The sequence below is a fragment of the Globicephala melas genome, chromosome 21 (genome assembly GCF_963455315.2).
Source record: "Globicephala melas chromosome 21, mGloMel1.2, whole genome shotgun sequence".
Classification (NCBI taxonomy): Eukaryota; Metazoa; Chordata; class Mammalia; order Artiodactyla; family Delphinidae; genus Globicephala; species Globicephala melas.
Window position 1 is genome coordinate 25,395,718 of NC_083334.1, and position 16,394 is coordinate 25,412,111.

Below are 16,394 nucleotides of genomic sequence, written 5' to 3' on the forward strand. Positions count from 1 at the left end.
TCCTTTTCAGCTGAGCTTACTGAATGACAGTTTCTAAGTTTTCTCCATTTTATCATGCTCTATTCACTTCTCAAGCTATTGTAAACTTAGTTTCCAGCCTTAAATATGATTACATATTCTCTCTGAGGCAATAATTAACTCTTCATTGTTAAATCCGAAAGACATTTTCTATCCTTATCTTTCCTGACCTCTCAGCATTGTTTCAGCTCATTACTTAATTTTTTGATGCTTTCTTTGCCCTTGGCTTCTGCACATTTCCTTAATGGCGTCCTGTTTTGGCCTTTGGTCTCTCCTTTTCTCTCTCAACACGTTTTCCTTTTGTAGGTTAATTAAACCTCCTGGCTGCAGTTACTGTTTACATGCCGATGACTCCCAAGTCACCTACGCATCCCACAACTCTCTCCTGAACTCCGGAAAAGCTCTATTTGGAGACCTCAAAAGGGCTTCCAATTCTTAGCGAAAGTAGATTCTCTCCTCTTTACCAAAGTCTACTCTTTCACTGTTACCAATCTTAGTGAACAGATGGCCACTACCCAGCTGCAAAAGCCAGAAACAGTCTTACAATTCCACTTCCTAGAATCTAATCTTAGTGCTTTATGTCCCCGTGCCATCGTGTAGGCTCTTCTCATTTCTTAGATTACAGGAAGACCATCATGGTGGGCTTCCTACTTCTAGGCTGGCTCCTATCTAATTGTTTTTCCATACTCCTCATTTCCTGTTCCTCTTCTTCTGGACGTGAAGATGTTCATTTGGGTTTTACTGGGAAGAAAAAAAAGGGGTGAAAAACTAAAGGACACAGAAAGAGAGAGTTTGAAGTGATGATCCACAGGCCTTATCTAAATTGCAAAAGAAACAGAAACAAAAGGTCATAGACAGATTAGAAGCACAGGAAGGTCATTGTACTAGAGATTCTGAAGTTGAAGAACTAGTGAAAGCGTGAATGAGCTGGTCAGGAGAGGAATTAAATGAAGTGCTTTCTTTTCACTTTTTAGATAGACTTAATTCCTACTTTCACTAAAGCATCCCTAGGTGGAGTCTGAAACATTTCAACACAAACCTGCAAAGGAAGTAGATAATGAAGTCTGTGAAGAATGGTCTTGATAGTAATTGGGTCAACGCTTATGGTATGAGAACCAGGGCCAATGGGAGGAAACTGGATCCTTTCTTACTACTCTATGTCGAGCACAGATTAAACACAAAAAGAACACCACATTGTTTTCCAAAATATAGTCCTCATGTGAATATATTTATAGAGACAATCCTTAAACTTCTGGAGAGCATTTGCCTTTCAAAAAATCTTAGGTAGATTAAAAAAAAGTGATTGGAGTCTTTAATCTTTGTAACTGTGAGTGAAGTGGTAAAAACCCATGACCACTTGAGAAAAAGTTGAAAATCCAAGCATATCTGCAAAATTTCTCCAATTTGAGGCTGGCCTACCTTTCCAGCTTCAACTCTCACCCCAGCTCCCTTTACTGCTGACAGCCCAGTGAGACTGAATTACTTTTAATTCCCCAAACACTATATTGTTTTCTCATTCATTTTGGTGCCTTTGACTTTGCTTTAACTTCCTTCCACCTCAACCCTCTGTTGAGCTTGCTGTGCCAGGAAACTGTAAGGAACAGAGGAAACTCTGATTGAATGCTTTGGAAATAAAAGACAAGGACTGGGGTAGAAACACTGCATGTAGGAAGGCACCACTTGTAATCAGTGTTGTGATTTCTTTTGTTTTATCAGAGAACAGATTGAGTTTTAATTAAAATGAAAGAGTGAGACTACCCAGAGGCATTTCCGTAGCCTTGGATTTACAGGTGTTAATCTGTTTCTGGGAGAGTCCAGAGCTATGACTGTGTGGACCCTGGCGTGAGTGGGATGCTGTGCTTCTGTGGTGGTTAGGGCCAGCCTGCCAGGCCACACGGTGCTGGCGTGGGGCCGCAGTTCTCCCTTCATACTACCTACCCTTGGTTCACCCTCCTTGATTCCCAGCTCTGTGCAGGATCCCAGGTTCCATCACAGGTTAATGCCCATCAGTCCCACCATCTAAACAGAGATTGGACTGCTTCTTATATGCTGACCTTGCTATTGAATTTCCCACCTTCTCTGAAAATTGCAGATACACATGGAAAATCCCAGATGTACTGTCCTAGGTAAAGAGATGTGGAATTGCCAGGTCGTTGGTTTTATAGATAAGTCTGAACAGTTTTTTTTCAAGTTGTACCAACTTACATTGCTACCTGCAGCTTCTGGGTTTCAACTACGTCTTCAACACCTGTTACACCTGCCTGAAAAATAACCTTTGGTATTTCCACGAGTGCTCATCTGCTAGTCATGGATTACCTTGTTTTTGTTTGCTAAAAAATATTCTTATTTTCCTTTAAAAATTTTTTATGAAGGTAAACTTACATACAGATTTTAAAATACACAAGTTTTTAGTGAACAGTTTGAGAAGTTTTCACAAGCGTGTACACCCATGTAACCAGCACCCCAATTAACGTCTACAGCATTGACCTCACACTACAAGTGTCTTCAAGCCTCTTTCCAGTCTACCTTCCCCACCTCCATAACCCAAATGAACTACCATTTGGATTTCAATAACCACAGATACCACTGAAAAAAACGGAATAACAGCACACACCCTTCTGCGTCTGGCTTCTCTTGCTCAGCATGCTATTTCTGAGACTTGTCTATAATGTCACGTGTATCCGTAATCTGTTCCTTTTTATCGCTGAATACCAGTCCACTGTGTGAATATACCACAATGTATTTATTCATTCTCCTCTTGATGGACATTTGGCTTACTCCCAATTTTTGCTATTATGAATAAAAATGCAATACATATCTTTGCGCCAGTCTTTGGATGGACACGTGCTTTCACTGCTTTGGGGTAAATCACTAGAAGTGAAACTGCTGCCATAAGATAAATGTATGTTTAATTCTATAAAAGCAAATGCTAATAACTTTCTCAAGTTATACTGTTTTATATTCCCGCCATACTGTATGAGAGCACCAGTTGCTTTGCGTTCTTTTCAACAATTGAAATTTGTAGTCAATTTAAATTCAGAAATTCTAATCAGTATGTACTGGTAATCACTGTAGTTTTAATTTGCATTTCCATAATGACTAAAGATGTTGAGTATGTTTTACGTGTTCACTGACCATTTGTACGTCCTTTTTTTTTTTGAAGGATCTATTTTCATATTTTTCTTACTTTTAATGAGTTGCTTGCTTTTTGTTATTTATTTGTAAAAGTTTTGATTTGTACAATCTCGATATGAGTTCCTTCTGTCATATGTCTATTTTGAATATTTTCTCCCCATCTGTGCCTTGCCTTTTCATTTTCTTAACAATATCTTTTGATGAACAAATGTTTATTAATTTTGATGAAATCCGATCCCTCAAGTGTTTCATTTATTGTTAGTGATGTCTATATTCTAAGCAATCTGTCTACTTCAATGTAGCAAAGATAATCTCCAGGAAGCAAAGAGCTTTATATTTTAAGCTTTTATATTTAGGTCTATAATCCATCTTCAGTTGAGATTTCTGTATACTGTGAAATACAGGTCAAGGTTCACTTTTTTTCTGTAAAGATATCCACTTAAACAATAAGATTGATAATAAGATTTTTCTTTCCACACTAGAGAACAATAGCAACTTTGTCAAAAAATTATGTGTGGATCTATTACTTGACTTTCCATTAGGTTCCTTTGGTCTACTTACCTATCCTTAAACCAGTACCATACTACCTTGATTATAGTACCTTTATATTAAATCACAAAGTAAGGTAATGTGAGTATTCAAACATTGTTTCTGTTTTTCAAGATGCTTTGACTCTCCTAGGACCTTTAAATTTCCATATAAATGGTATTATCAAGAAGTCATATACTGCAGTTAGTTGCATTTATAGTTTCTAAATTTCACATTTAGGTCTATGGTTGCTTTTGAATTAACTTTATGTATGGATCAAAGTTTCTTTTTTCCTTTTGGGTGATTAATTGTTGCTGCACCTTATGTTGAAAAGACCACGGTTTCTCCATTAAATTGCCTTCACATCTTGGTAAAAAATTAATTAATCAAGTGACATTAGCCACGTGATGTACTAGTAAACTACAGGCCCTCCTTCCCCCACAGAGACAAAAAGTTAACAACAATATATGAATCACAATACCTCTCTGAGAACTCTAGAGACCAGTTGAGAAGTTACAGCACCCAGGACACTGTAAACCAAGAATGGATTCCAACACAAGGAGTAGGAAACCTTGTGGCATTTGGCATGGTCATTCGTTCCCCTCTCCCTTATGCAAAATTGCATGAGCAAGTGGGAGGAAACCTTCTGCACCAGGGCTCCTCCTTCAGGATGAGAACAGACGAGTGGATCATCAGTCTAACATTCTGGCTTCTCTGGGGGCTTCCCAAGTGACTAGTTTCTGTCTTGTCCAACTCATAGTGCTGAAGGGACCACTGCTAGAGTTTGGGAGCTGCTGAAAACAGATATGAGCAAGACACTGAAGTTGAGGGAGATGCCAGGGTGAGTACGATAAAGTTTGAGAGGTCCTAGAACCTCCAACTGGGGTGATGGTGAAGATCTTTCCCTGTATGAAACCACTGAGCAAAGACTTGGAGAGGTGGTTGTTTTTTCAAATGCCCCAAACACAGAAAAAACTTAAGAGGCATACAAATAGGGAAACATTAGGTCAGTCAAGGAACATAATAAAATTCCAAAAACTGACTCTAAAGAGACACAGATCTGTGAGCTGCCTGACAAAGGTTTAAAATAACTGTAAAGAGGGAAGATGTCACATGCCACAGAGCAACTAAGTCCATGTGCCACAACTACTGGGCCTGCGCTCTATAGAGGCCATGAGCCACAACTACTGAGCCCGCATGCCACAACTACTGAAGCCTGCACACCTTGAGCCCGTGCTCCGCAACAAGAGAAGCCACTGCAATGAGAAGCCCATGCACTGCAAGGAAGAGTAGCCCCCACTCACAGCAACTAGAGAAAGCCTGTGCACAGCAACAAAGACCCAATGCAGCCAAAAATAAATAAATAAATAAATTTATTTAAAAAAAGAAATAACTGTAAAGAACATAAAGTTGCTCAATGAAAACTATAAAACATTCCTGAAAGAAATTTAAAAAGACAAATAAATGGAAAGACATTCCATGTTTATGGACTGGAAGACTTAATATTGTTAAAAATGTCCCTACTACCCAAAGCAATCTATAGAGTCAATTCAATTCCTATCAAAATCCCAATGGCATTTTTTACAGAAATAAATTTATGCAAAAACTAATATTAAATCTCAAAGGACTCCAAATAGCCAAAACAATTTTGAAAAAGAAGAACAATGTTGGAGGACTCACACTTGCTCATTTCAAAACATATGACAAAGCTACAGTAATCAAAACAGTCCGATACTGGCAGAAAGATAGACAAATAGACCTGTGAAATAGAATAAAGAGTTCAGAAATATACCCTCATGTATACGGACAAATGATCTTTCATAAGGGTGCCAAGACCACTCAGTGGGGAAAAGACAGTCTCTTCAACAAATGGTGCTGGAAAAACTAGGCATCCACATGCAAAAGTATGAAGATGGACTCTTACATTATACCACATAGAAAAATTAACTCAAATACATTAAAGAACTGAACATAAGATGTAAAACTATAAAACCCATCAAATAAAACATAAGGGAAAAGCATGACATTGGACTTGGCAATGATTTCTTAGATATGACACCAAAAGCACAGGTAAAACAATCAAAAATAGACAAATGAGACTACATCAAACTTTAAAACTTTTATGAAAAGGTCAGAGTTTGTTTTTTGTTGTTTTGTGTGTGGTGTTTGACTATAATAGAGTGGTTTTTTCCTAAACGTTTTCTCTCTTGTTAGGCTGCCCCTTTTCTGGTCCTTTGGTTTTTACTGTCATTGGTTTCTGTGCTTCCCACTTCCCCCGTGACTGTGGCATTTACTGGTTGCCAGTTTCTTCATCTTCAAGTATGGAGTATATGAGGCAAAAAGAAAAGCAATAAAACTCACTACCATTAATTCCTCATGTTCCAAAATCCTTAGCCAGTGTCTTCTCTCCACCTTTGAGTCATTATATGTTTGTTTCATATATAATGTGCAATTTTAAGCTGTACTTAGTCAGAGGAATAGGAAAAAGTATATCTACTCCATCTTCACAGAAGTGGAAATACTTATGTTTTGGTCTTACAAAATTTTTTAGTTATTCTTGATCCTTTGAATTTTCATGAAAACTATAGAATCACCTTGTCAACTTCTAGGAAAAAAAAATTCTGGGCTTTGATTGGCTTTACTCTGAATCTATAGATGAATTTGGGGACAACTGCCCTCTTAACAATATTAAGATTTGTTACCCCTGATCACCAATAGAGCTCTCTTCATATTTGTGTCATTAGTTTTTCTCACCAATGTTTTGCAGCTTTCAGCATACAAATCTTACAATATTTTGTTAGATTTATACCTAAGTATTCCCTGTTTTATTGATATTTTAAATAGTGCAGTTTTTTTAATTCCAGTTTTTGACTTTGTATATGTCCATTGTATCTTTCAAGTTGCTAAGTTCACTTATTAGTTTTCACATCTTTTATTTTGATTCCTTAGGTGTTCTACATAGATGATCCTGTTGTCTGTGAATCAAGACAGTTTTATTTTTTCTTTTCCAATCAGGATGTCTTTACTTTTTTCTTGCCTAACTGCACTGTTTAAAACCTGCAGTACAATGTTGAGTAGAAGATGTAAGAGTGAATATCTATGCCTTGCACCCAACAGTATAGATCAGGCATTCAGTTTTTTACCTTCATGTATGTTATGTAAGATTTTTGTATGTGCTTATCTGTTTGAGGATACTCTCTTCTATTCTTCCCTTGTTGAGGATTTTTATCAACACGTTACACTACAATAGATGCTAAATGAAATTCTTCAGGCTTATGAAGAATTATATTAGTTAGAAATTTGGATCCATAAAAAGAATCAATGTGTTTAGGAAATGGTAAATATTTACATTGGGGTTTTTTTCCTCTTTCTAAATTATTTGAAACAAAAATTGATTTTTAAAGAAAAATAATATTGTGGCATGTATAAATATGTAGTAGGAAAGTATATGACAACAATAGCACAAAGGATTGGAGGGATGAAATAGGAAGAATGCTATCATACATTTCCTACATTAAAATGAGCTGATACAGTATCAATCTATATAACATCAACATATGGCAAGCTGTAATAAACTAATAATAATAAATTAATACACTCTGCTTAATTAATATTAACTCATACACGGCCTTAACTAATAAATAATTTTTTTCCTTTAACTAATTCATTTCCGTAGGCTCAACTTTTTGTCTCTCAAACACACAAACAGCCTTGGTACTTTCTGCCTAGAACATCATTCCTTTCAATCTTGGAGCGTCAGGCTCCTTCTTGTCATTTAGGTCTCAGCAATAAGTTACTCCTCAGTGATGACTTTTTTCACAATTAAGCTACAAAGCTCTCCTTATGTATATTTTATATGTAAGATTTTTTTTTTAATGTTTATTTTCTCCCTGGCACCACATATGTTTAATACCTCCTCACTACTATTCATTGCTCTTTGCACCTCTGGCTCCCGGCACAATGCTTATACAGTTGTCTCCCCTTATGGGGCATACATTCCAAGACCCCCTGCGGATGCCTGCAACCAATGATAGTATCAAACCCTATATATACTATGTTTTTTTCCTGTACATACATATCTATGATCACGTTTGTTATAAATTAAGCACAGTAAGAGATTAAAACTGATAACAAAATAGAACAATTATAACAATATACTGTAATAAAAGTTATGTGAATGTGATCTCTCTCTCTCAAAATATCTGATTGTACAAACTTGATGCCTTTTACATCTTAACTATGCACTTACCACGCATTGTAACCATAACTTGTGTAGTTTGAGGGGAAACAAAACTAGCACAAATTTCTTTTTCCTTCTTCACAATCTCATGGATAAAAGAATTGTTCTCACTGTAGATCTTGACAACCTCAGCATACAACTTTTTTCTGTCCTTATTAAACCAAGAACTTTCACCTTTTCACTTAAAAGGAGCACTTTTCAGATTCTCTTTGGCATATCTGAATTGCCAGCCTCACTACTCTTGTGCTTTAGGGCTGTTGAGTAAAACAGGGGTTACCTGAACACAAGCACTGTGATAGCGACAGTCCACAGTCAATCTGATAACTGAGAAGGCTGAAGAGATTGATGCGGTACGCTGGGCAAAGGGATGACTCACATCCTGGGGGAATGGATCTGGACGTCAGGAGACTTCATCACACTGCTCAGAATGGCATCCAATTTAAAAGTTACGAATTGTTTATTTCTGGAATTTTTCATTTAACATTGTTGGACCATGGTTGACCACAGGTAAATGAAACCGAGGAAAGGGAAACCATGGATAAGGGGAGACAACTGTTCTTTATAAGCCCCAGAAGTCTTCATTTCATGAAATTGGGCACATGCACCTGGGGTAGAACCAAGCTACAGGCATAGTCTCTAAGGACATCACTGGAATCTAGGCTCACACTGATGGGGAAGCCGCAGTGACTGTTTTCTCCTCGGCAGCCATTACACTCACCTGGCAAATCAAGACTGGTTGACTTTTCATCTCTTCTCCATTAAGTACTTTTGGTGAAAATTAACAAGTAGTCACATGATCAAACTCTGTGCATCTACAAATGCAAAGAGAAGAAGAAAGAACCACATTAATTTATGAAACTTTAAGTAATTTACAGTTGGCTCTAGCTCAAAATTATAGCCTAAGGAAAGATGTTAATTTCTCATAGCTTTTAGCAGAAGAATTTTCTCTTTTGTAAATTTAATTCACACTTTTCGTGTAGAGATGGCCTTTCCTGGACTTCCTACGGCAATCCCAATAGCGGTCATCTCTCCCACTCTCAAGCTATGTGTGCTAATTTATTTTTTCAGATAATATGGCCACCATACCTTTGGGCATTTTTCCATAATATTTCTTATATCTAAATTGCTTCCTGCTACTGTCCACAAAATAAATTACCCCTTCTTTTCACTTTCTTTCAGACTCTGATTACTGTATTTCTAGATAACTTTAACTGAGATTTATTGCGCACTTAATCTGTACCAGGCTTCATATTTAGCTTGTACACACTTCAGGTCATTGAAAAGTTTCATGAACAACTATGAGATCGGTTTGTTCATCTCTTACTTTAACGAATGAAAAACTTGGGTGAAAGGGTCTTAAGTAATATTCCTAAGGCTACATATCTAATGAACGACCAAGCTGGGACCCAAAGTCAGGTCAGTCTGTCTTTAGAATTTGCGATTGTAATCACTAAGTGATGCTATCTCATTCATCTGTACTCAATTTATTTTTTATTTAGCCTTACTCATTTCCCACCCCAAGTCCTATTTGAACTACATTCTCTGTGTCTTTTACTCTAAATATTTCCATTGCACGGAGATTTCATATTTCGTTTTCAAAATTCTTTATAGATTCTCCTCCCTTTTTTATTTCTTATATTGCTTAGCTCTTTTTTAAAAAAGAGACTGTGCCTACACTTTTCTCTTTGCCATGTGCTATTTTAAAATAAGGCTCAGAACTCCAGGAAGTTCTGTGGGAGTTCAGCTGGAAATCAGAGTTTCCACAACACTGCAGATATTCTTTGCAAACCCCAGAATTCTCCAGAATGGTAGCCTTTCTTAGGTGTTCCTCCAGAAAAGATGTCCAGGTTACCTCAGTAAGAAATGAAGCCTTCAGACAAAGCTGTTTGGAATGTGGTAGCAGGCCTTGGTATATCCACAGATTTCTCTAGAATCTTGAGGAACCTTACTCCCCTCACATTCATCTCTTGTTAGCAAAAGATACTCAGTGAATTCGTACTTGAGGACATAAATGGCCTGAGGACAATCTGTTCAAAACTTTTCTGGACTGCTTGTCAACTTGTGTGCAATCCAGTGCAAGAGCCATGTCTACCAAAGGTGAATCATTAAGCCTGGGATGGCCAGCAGGAGATCTGAATTCTTGTCTTGGCTACTGTTAAAAATAGCTGACTATACCACAGGCAATTCCCTTCAGCAGCCTGGGATTCAGAACCCTATTTTCCAAAAGTAGATAAACGCTAGCAATTAAATGATTTCACATTATAATGCAATCCAAAGTCTAGTAGAGACAGGTATTCTGGTGTGTCTGTGATGGTGACTCTAAACCTGTTATCTTTTTAAAAACGTTTCCATATAATTGGCCCAATAATCTGCTAATCGTGACACCTGTGACTCATGGAGAAGCTGCTATGTAGGCGGGTTTAGGCCACCTACAGTTCGAGCCACAGGGCAGCTTTGATTTGTTTCGCTGCAGACGAATTCCTACAGCCAGCTTTGACATTGGCCAAGGAGGCACAGTCTGCTGCCTGCTGCACACACAAAATTCTTGATTTTTTGATGAGAAAGGGAGTATTCTTTATCTTGTTCTCTCCACTGTAGTACTGACAGGGGTTAGAGGGGACAGACAGACAGCTTGTGGGCTGAGCGCTGCAGATGGCTGTCCTCCAACGCAAACTCCTTCCCTTTCTCTGCCAAGCAGACCTCCGTAGGGACGCTGCTAGGCCATCCAAGGTTTAGCTCTACTGACATGGGACTGGAAACTGGACAAGAAATGGAAATGCACTGTGACTTCCTCTGTCCTCTTCTGCTCCTTGAGCCAAATAGCAAATCAAGCTTTGGTTTCAAGGGGAAAAAATATGAGACTGAAGGAAACAGAAGGTGTTAGTTTCTTCACCCCATTTCCCCACGCCTGCTCACTTGCGGTCACTACCTTAGTTACATGAAACATCTGTTTCCAGGTAACCTGACAGATCTTGAGAATAGCACCTTGGAATTCTGTCTCTTTTGGGTCCTTCTGAAATGTTCTCACAGAGTAATGTGGTTGCTTTTTTTTTTTTTTTTCAACAAAATGTTTCTCCTTTCTAATTCAATTCTCTCTTTAGTTTGCTATTGGAACCAGAGACAACAATAATTTCGTTGGAAATTGAATCAATTGAGAAGCACTGGGAATGACTATGGTTTTAACCTCAGGTTGGGTTTCTTGGAATTCTGGGCCAAGTCCCTTTCCCAGTTGCTCAGAGGAAGTTTCAACGGATGTCATTGGAAATTGTATGTGTGTACGTCTGTGTGTAATTTAGGTCACAGTGGGGCCTTAAGGATCCAGAAAAAACTCTTGTTTCTTCTAGCGACTACCTCACTCTTCATGCCCAGCTAATATTTGGATCCATGTGGTGCTGATGAACCAGGAAACCATTCCTATCTTTCTCAGCTTGAGATCACAAAGCTGTTCCCCTTATGGGGGAAATCAGAGAGATTTTTGTTCACACATCAATGTTTTACAGGCATAGACCTTTCCAAAATACTCTTTCACACATTCAGGATGCATATTTAGATAATCAGCTGATATAATTCAGAAGAAAGTATTTATTCACGCTTTATGATTTTTTACTTCAAATTTTAAGGGAAAATGATTGGAGTTACCCTCATCTGAAAGGGCAAAAAACTCTTAGTATACAACAAAAACCACACTTTAATCCATTTCCTTTCATTTAACCAAATTCACAATTTATCTTGCTTCATTCCAACTAAACTCTAGTATTTAATGACGGGAGAATAGATGAAGCTCCGTATTTTCCTAACTTCTCCCAAGCCCATTTTATAACCTGTCCTTTTGTCTTCTTTCAACACAACCGTGGTAAATTGTGCAAGTAATATCTTCAAGGATGTGATGAGAAACTAATTTCTCAAGGAGTACAAGTTAATACGTTCTACCTCTATCCTCTACCCTAGTTCTTTTTCTCTTCCTCTTATTTGTCTCTCTTCCTTGGACACATTCAATCTATTTTCTTTTCTTCTAGGCTCTCCTTTGAATTCTCATACAATGTTGGCAGCTCCCTAATGGCTTTCCTAGTCCCATGTAGACAAGATACAGAATAATTCCAAAGCTGTGGCTCTAGTCTCTTCCTCCTCCTTGAAGTGCAGCATGAAGCATAGGATGGACCTGGTAAATTTAATAACTGCTCTTGTTGGATTAAAAGATCCAACCTGACAGTACTGGGTCCGTAGTTTTCCATAAATCTTCCTCACTCCCAGTGACCCTTTTTAAATTTCTGAAATATTGATTACTATTTATACTCATCCACCCCCAAAATAAAAGCAAAATTCAAAAATCCTGAGCAACTTCATGGTTCTAAAGCAGCCATAAAACCCATCATTCTGACTCTTCTGTTTCTTTTCAGGCATTATTTGGCTCTTGTTCTAATTTAAAACTCTGGTTTGCATCCAAATCTTAGTGAAAATTAAGCCTTGTTTTTTTTGTTTTTTTTGTTTTTTTTTTTTGCGGTATGCAGGCCTCTCACTGTTGTGGCCTCTCCCGTTGCGGAGCACAGGCTCCGGACGCGCAGGCTCAGCGGCCATGGCTCACGGGCCCAGCCGCTCCACGGCACGTGGGATCCTCCCAGACCGGGGCACGAACCCGTGTCCCCTGCATCGGCAGGCGGACTCTCAACCACTGCGCCACCAGGGAAGCCCAAGCCTTGTTTTTTTCTTTCTTCCATGTTAGGTTTTTTTGCTGAGTATATCTTATTCAGTCTGGCAGGTTTTTTTGTTTTGTTTTGTTTTTGAAAAATAATTTCCCTGCTCCTCTGGCCCACAAGCTCCCCTGCTCCCAACACACACAAAATGTAGAATTTGTTCACTGGACCCTGTCTCAGCAGAATCTGTCCTCTGGGTTCCCTGTCTCATTTTAGTAGCTCTTGATGCCTCCTCTGTTGTCTTGTGACTGCTCACTCTAGGTAAGTGGAGGGGAACCCAGAGTGGGAATGTACGGAATATCCAGTGTCTAGTCAAGATTCCTTCTCCAGAAATAGTGACCTTCTAGGTATTACCAACTTCATCTCAGAAGGCAGTGGTTCATCGATTCTGGCTGCTGAAAAAGATACACTCCCTGAATGCAGGAATTCTTACCTGCTTTGTTCACAGCACTTGGAACAGCACCTGGCACACTAGATTTTCAGTAAGTATTCTGTGAATGAATGAACTAGATATCCATGAATGAGGCATCCATTTATGAATTGAATTTTGTTTTTAATTCAAAGGAAAGTTCAGCAATTTTAGGTCAAAAGGCATTTTCATGCTGCAATATTTAACATTTTAAGTGTTCTCATTTTCATCACTAACAGAGATTATATAAGAACCAACCAACAATCAAGTAAAAAATTGATTGGGCTTAGCCAGCTGAGGAACAGAGAGAGACACTTCTGGAAGAACCATCAGGATGGCTGCCCCAAAAGAATCCCAAGTTCTATTTAAATATGAATTGGTTGGTGATGACAATACTGGTAAACTATATTTTCAAAGTGTCATTTGACTCATGAGTTTGAGATGTAGTCACTTTGATTGTTGAAGTCTATCGCCCCACGTTTCATACCAACAATAGACTTTTTAAATTCAACGAATTAGACATACATTTGGTAGCCTGAGAAATGGCTATCTGATCCAAGCCCAGCAAGCCATTGTAATGTTTGATGTGACATCAAGAGTTACAAGTGTGCACCTAAGCGGCACAGAGATCTGGTAGGAATATATGAAAACATCCTCGCCTTATTGCATGGCAACATAGTGCGTATTAAGGACTGAGAAATTAAGGAAAAATCCATTGTCTTCTAATGAAAGAAGAATCTCCAGTAATATGAGATTTCTGCCAGAAGTAACTACAACTTTGAGAAGCCTGTCCATTGGCTTGCTAGGAAACTAGCTGGCGATCCTGACTTGGAGTCTGTTGGCACGGGTGCTCTCACCCCACCAATCATAGTCATGGACTCAGTTTTGGAAGTTCAGTATGAGCACGGCTTAGAGGCTGCTCAGACTACTATTCTCCCAGAGAGAATGATACCCTGGGAGAAAAGGAAGCTGAAGTCCGAGGTCTAGTTTTATAGGCAACTGTCTTGTGATGTCCAGTAAGCAGTGTGTTTGTGACTTTATTACACAGCTAACCAGATATATCCTTCATCCTTATGATGCTAAATGAATGGGATTTGAAATGAATGTGGCAGTTTAAAAAAATACCTTTATATTTTACTTCCATACTTGGCTGTTTGGACTCCAGTTGTTTCTTTCCTGAGTTTCAAATATAAGACTGCTGTGGTCACAGCACACACAGAAACACACAAAAAAATCAGTGGGTTTGGACTTTTCTTCTGGAATTGGACCATATATAGGTAAATAAAGTATCACCGGGGAAAACCCCTAAATGTCCACTAGGTTAATAAATTAGTAAACCATGTAACAACTGATTTAATATTTTACAGTACTCAAAATAGTGATTATTAAAAATTTTAAACAGCATGAGAAAATGCTTATGCTAAGTTGTTAAGTCAGACACAAATTGAATATACATATAGTCACAACTGTAGTTCAAAAATAAATAAGCCTAATGGGAAATACATTTTAAAAAGTTAACATGATGAGATTATGGTTAGCTGTTTTTCTTTTTCTTTTTCAATATATTTTTAAATTTTGATAATTAATATATGTAATTATAATGAACGAGAAAACCTTTTATTTCAATTGACAAAAAAATAAATCATCAAGTGTGTAAAAATACTTTGAAAATTAAAAAAAAGAACAATGCAAAATAGCACCTCATCATCAGATTGCTGGGAAATATTTGCAAATGTAAAAAGTTGATTATAATTTATCTACATCATGAAAAGCAATTAACAATTAGATGACAAATGCATTGTTTTGTAATGATTCAACAGCAAAACGAATTCAAAATATACTTTTCAGTAATCAAATCAGCACAATTGTGAAAAATTGTTCATGTCCTTTTTTGGTTTGTTTCCCTCATATAAGCCTATATTCCTGTGCTTTTTGGCCATAGCTGCATAAACTAATTAATATTTCAGTGGGTCTATGTACTACCCTAACCACACACCTCCCCCACCCCCAATAGTTCCCTGGTCTGAATTAAAGTAATTATTCTATTGGAAAAATAGTTCCAATAGCTTAGCTCACTGGCCCTGGCCTGATTATTGTGATTATAAGCTATTAACTGAAATCAATGCTATTGGCCACATGCTGGCTTAGTTACACAGTATCCAAATTTTTTGCCTTCTATTTGCATCTATTTTTGCAAGGGAAAAGAAAAGAATAAATGATCCTAGTCTATATTTTTAAACTAACCAAATGTATTATTTTCCACAAAGTTTCCTTCATTACACAATATTTTAAAAATCTCTATCCTTGTTTCCTGTTCTTTATTGTTCCTTCCATTCACTCATTTACCCTGCAGGCATTTTTTAAAGTAAATTTTTTTGTTTTAGAATAGATTTAGATTTACAGAAAAAAAAAAAAGAAACCTGGGAAGATAATGCAAAGTTCCCACATATATCACAGCCTGTTTTCTTTATTATTTAATATTATTTCTCTATTCTTTAGTATGGTGCATTAGTTACAATTAATGAACTAATACAGATACATTATTATTAACTAGAGTCCATACTTCATTCGCATTTCCTCAGTTTTCACCTAATGCCCTTTCCTGCTCCAGGATCTCATCCAAGATACTACATTACATTTAATTGTAATGTCTCCTTAGATCCCTCTCAGCTATGACAGTTTCTCAGACTTTTCTTGGTTTTAATGACCTTGAGAGTTTTGAGGAGTACTAACTAATCACGTATTTTGTAGAATTTTCCTCAATTGAGATTTGTCTGGTGTTTTTCTTACAATCAGACTGGAGTTATGTGTTTTAGGAGGAAGATCACAGAGGTGAAGGGCTATTCTCATCACATCATATCAAGGGCACATATTAACCCCATGACTTATCACCGCTGATTTGCATCACTGTTGATTTTGATCACTGTTGATCACTGAGGTAGCCTTGTAGGGGCTCTCCTCTGTAAAGTTACTTTACCCCCCTCCCATTCCATACTGTCCTCTTTGGAAAGAAACCGCTATCCACAGGCCATCCTTAAGGAATGGAGAGTTATGCCCCACTTAGTAGAGGGCAGAGCATCTACATAAATTATTATGAATGCTTTGGCATGGGAGATTTGTTGAGTCTCCCTATCAATTGATTCAATACTTTAGTTATATCAATATGGACTCTTGGATATTTATTTTATACTTTGAGTTATAATCTACTACTACTTAATTTTGTTGTTGAAATTGTTTCAGTTTGGGCCATTGGGAGATCTTTCCATTGGCTCTGGTGTCCCTTTGAAATACCCTCATCCTTGTAGAGTTTTGGTTTTTGGGGGGATTGGGGTTTTCTTTTTTTTTTTTTTTTTGTACTTCCTTACTTTTTGAT

At 37.6% G+C, this 16,394-nt stretch overlaps 1 protein-coding gene and 1 pseudogene across 1 annotated transcript in view; one reads left to right on the forward strand and one right to left on the reverse strand.

Moving 5' to 3' along the window:
- Positions 1-16,394, reverse strand: part of FUT10 (fucosyltransferase 10) — a 362,801-nt gene that overhangs the window by 32,048 nt on the left and 314,359 nt on the right. Inside the window, exon 14 of the transcript XR_011377110.1 lies at positions 8,640-8,733. The gene's annotated coding sequence lies outside the window, so the exon portion shown is untranslated. The remainder of the gene's footprint in view (positions 1-8,639; positions 8,734-16,394) is intronic.
- On the forward strand, positions 13,356-14,008 carry LOC115867843 (GTP-binding nuclear protein Ran-like; annotated as a pseudogene).